Source organism: Mus musculus, chromosome 12 (genome assembly GCF_000001635.26).
Source record: "Mus musculus strain C57BL/6J chromosome 12, GRCm38.p6 C57BL/6J".
NCBI lineage: Eukaryota > Metazoa > Chordata > Mammalia > Rodentia > Muridae > Mus > Mus musculus.
Window position 1 is genome coordinate 118,602,476 of NC_000078.6, and position 4,189 is coordinate 118,606,664.

General features: G+C 44.9%; 1 pseudogene; it reads left to right on the plus strand.

The window, feature by feature from the left end:
• The first annotated feature begins 201 nt into the window (after window positions 1–201).
• Window positions 202–631, plus strand: Gm9267 (annotated as a pseudogene).
• Window positions 632–4,189: the final 3,558 nt, after the last annotated feature.

Below are 4,189 nucleotides of genomic sequence, written 5' to 3' on the forward strand. Positions count from 1 at the left end.
CTCCCTTCAGGGCAAGCTGTAGAACTCTTAGCTCTCCCAGCACCAAGCTACCATGATTCCTGCCTTGATGATAATGGACTGAACTCTGAAACTGTAAGCTAACCCCAATTAAATATTTGCCTTTATAAGAGTTGACTTGGTCATATAATTTCCTCTCAGAGATTTTAGTTCTGGTTTCCTCTTTTACCAAGACCCGCCAACATGGGCCACGTTAGCACCAAGACCGTGAAGAAGGCAGCTCAGGTCATCATCGAGAAGTACTGCATGCACCTGGGTGATGACTTCTACATCAACAAGCATGTTCGAGGAGATCACCATTATTCCCAGCAAGAAGCTTCGGAACAAGATAGCTGGCTATGTTACACATCTGATGAAGCAGGTTCAGAGAGGTCCTGTGAGAGGTATCTCTATCAAGTTGCAGGAAGAAGAGAGAGAGAGGAGAGATAATTACGTTCCTGAGGTCTCAGCCCTAGATCAGGAGATCATTGAGGTGGATCCCGACACCAAGGAGATGCTGACACTTCTGGACTTTGGCAGTCTTTCTTTCAGGTCACTCAGCCTACGGTTGGGCATGAATTTCAAAACACCACATGGAGCTGTTTAATCTGTTATGCCATATTTTCAATAAACCTGGAAAAAAACCCCCAAAAACCAAAAACAAAAACAAAAAGAGAAATGTTTAGTTCTAAATAAAACAGGAAGATAAACCAATTAAATGAGGTTTAGTAAATATTGGTTTGGATTTTCTTAGAAAACATCCGCAATCATCACTGCCAAAGCTTGTATCCTCCTTGTAGGCGTCAAGGTAAGAGCACAGACACTGGCCCAGATCTCTCTTTCAAGATAGAGACCAGATTTTATTCAAAGCACCACAGATGAGCCCAGGTTGGAGAGAGTCTTCTTCAGCTAAGTCATTTCCTCCTCAAGACTCTGAGGTCTTGGGTTATCACATAATAGAATCATTTGTTGGCTCTACAAGTATTAAACCAACTGTCAAAAAACACTTGTTGGACACTATGAATAACTTTCCAGAGCTTTGAGTTTGATGAGAGAGTATCTGACATCTTCCTTTAATGAGAGAGCATGGGTAGTTAGGGTATAGACCCTGAACTCGGCTTTTGTTAAGAGAAAGAACTGAAAAAGGGCAGAACCAATTGAAATAGGATAGAAGTTCAATAATAGTCCAGTGGTAGGCTTATATACAAGGTTCTCATGTTTACACCATCCTCATTTTATAGTACAAGTGACATTGAGGGCCGAGTAACTACTCAACTCTCTGTTGCATCAACATTTAGGCTGTGGGTGCAGACTGTTACTCCACTAGGCAAAGGAATCTATCTCCTATCATGTGAGACATGATTCATCTTTATATAAGGAGGAATATATATATACATATATATATATATATATATATATATGTATGTATAAATATATCATATACATTATATATTATGTACATAGTATATATATAAATGAGTGTGTGTGTGTATGTGTGTCTGTACTGATTGGGCCATTCCCAAACTTCTATGTTGCTAACACCTATCCTCTGATACTCCTGAATTATTAATTACTAAAGTCTATATTTCATCTTTGCTACCATAGACACAATGGGGGTGGGGGAGTGCCCCTGGAGCAGCTCTTCCCCAGCTCTTACATGATTGTATGTTTTCCCTTCTGCAGCTCTCAAGCCTGGGTCTTATTCCTTCCCTGGCATGGTGATTCTGCTTCTTTCTCAGTTCCCTTGCCCATGAATCCTAAAGTCCCACCTCTGTCTATCTGCCCAACCATTGACCACCAGCAACTTTATTTACCAATTAAAGCCAACTGGAGGCAGGGAGCCTCAGCATCTTCCATGTAGACATGTGAATTCCCATGTACTTTTGGGAACCCAATTAATATAATACAAGCAATAAACCAAATCTGCAACACATTTGAGTGTGTTGGGAGTTTTATGGAGACCATATTGCCATTTTGTCTTATGGAGCTACCTAAATCATTTTATTAGGTATTAGAAATCAACAATTCCAAACTTGAGCTAGCAAATAGCTATTTGTTCAATGTATATTGAGGCCAGATTTGTACTGAGAGATGAACAAGTGATCTCAGTATAAGGTCTTCCAAATGGAGCTTTTTGGATTAGCCTACACTCAGACTGAGGGTATGTATGTTGGGATGGAGAATTTGGAACCCATGGCTGGGCCCAGGTCTAAGTAAAGTGGAGGTCAAGATCCTGTTTCTTATAGTGTCATCTAACTTCTGGAAAGACCAAATGTCCCTGGAACGTAAGTGGGTCTCCAAAACCTACAGTTCTAGGGTTAAGGAGTGCAGGGCCACTGGAGAATTCAGAATTCTCTGATCAATGGAAAGTCTCTGGTGTCATCAACTGAATGAGCCTTAAAGTTCCAGTGCACCAAACTCCAGAGAGCCCCCAAAACTAACTAAGGCACCTCAGATTTAGGCTCATGATTTCCTTCTCTCAGTGGGTTTTTGTTTATTTGTTTTGTTTTTGAATTATGTGTGTGTTTTGGTTCAAATGCAGCATGGCCTCTTACCTAGGCCAAATGGTGTCAGGACAAACAGTAGGTGAGACAGGAAGGAAGGAGACAGAGGGTGAAAAAAAAAAGGCTGCTTGAGAGAAATAGTGTTTTGGGCCAGGGTGCCTATGAGAGCTGCGGGGCACTGGGAGAGGGGAAATAAAGGGGGTAGCAGAGATGACCTGCATCCTGTCAGAGCTCGGAGAAACCGGGCAGGCAGACAGGACTAGGGTGGCGTGATGGGAGGACTGCAGTTCCCTGGGGGTGGAGAGGGAGTAGTCCAGGGACCCTGGGCCTCACAGAGTCCAGGGACGACAGGTTCTAGCTCTTGGGCATCGCCAGACATTGCTGGACACCGCAGAAGAATGAGAATGAAGTGAGGACCCTCGGGGCCAAAGGGAGAAGGGACAGGGGGAGAAGGCACTGGGTGGTTCCCATGTGGGCGAGAGTCTTTGGTCTGGTCTAGTGGCTAGAAATTTCCTGCTGGAGATTAGATGGGGCTCTTTAGGGGAAGGCCTATTCCATTGTTCTAGCAGGTTGAGTCTAGTTGAAAGGAGGCAGTCCATGGTTTTAGAGCTTTATTGTAGAAAAGCAGAGAGAGAGAGAGAGAGAGAGAGAGAGAGAGAGAGAGAGAGAGAGAGATAAGAGGCAGAGGGCGGCCATGGCCACATGGAGAGAGAGGAGAAGGGAGGAGGAGAGAGGGAGCAAGAGGACTAGAGAGAAAGCAAGAAAAGCAAGAGAGAGAGGAGGGGCCAAGCAGCTCCTTTTACAGTGGGCTGGGCTACCTTGCTGTTGCAGGGTAACTGTGGGGAGGAGCATACCTGGCTATTGTAGAGTCTGGACAGCCTAGTGACTGATGGCCACAGTATGATGGAGTTGAGGGCTCATGGTGTCAGGTGTTTGTGTCTGGGAACATAGCTCACTGTTCTGTCCCTTGTAGAATTTTTCTACTGGGTCTCCAGAGTAAGTCTTGCTCAACCAGAACACAAACTGCCTTTCAAGGTCCCACAGAGAGCTAGGGGATTTGTCTATGGGAGAGCTTGAGCCACTGGTAGCGTCAGCTTTCTGGTTTCAGCATCATATGTTAGATTATGTAAAAGGCAGCTGTAGGGAGAAGAATGTGGAAAGAAAGGGAGACTCCGTCTCATTTTGGCACTTATATGCAGATGGCCAAAATGCCAACAGAGTAGGCTGGGATGTAGTTCCTTATAGGGATGCAAATGCCTTTCATAATACGCAAGGGAAGCTGGGAAATATAGTCTTTCAACTTGGTAAAACTGTAGATAGCCAGAGTGGGTCACCACTGAGACTAGTACATTATAAAAGCCAAAGGCCAAAATCAAAAAGAGAGAGTATGGAGAAGAAAGGAAGGAGGAGGGATGCAGGAGGAAAAAGGGGAGAAAGAGGAAGAGGAGGAGGAGGAGGAAGGGAAGGAGGAGGAAGGGGAGGAGGCAGAGGAAGATGGAGAGGAGGAGGAGAAAGGAAGGAGGAGGAAGGGAAGGAGGAGAAAGGAAAGGAGGAGGGGGAGGGGGGTGGAAGAGGAGGAAGAGGTGGAGAAGGAAGGAAAAAAAGAGGAGAAAGGAAGGAGGATGAGGGAAGAGGGGGAGAGACAGAGGGGAAAAGAGAAGGGAAGGAAAACACAGTGAATGAAGGCC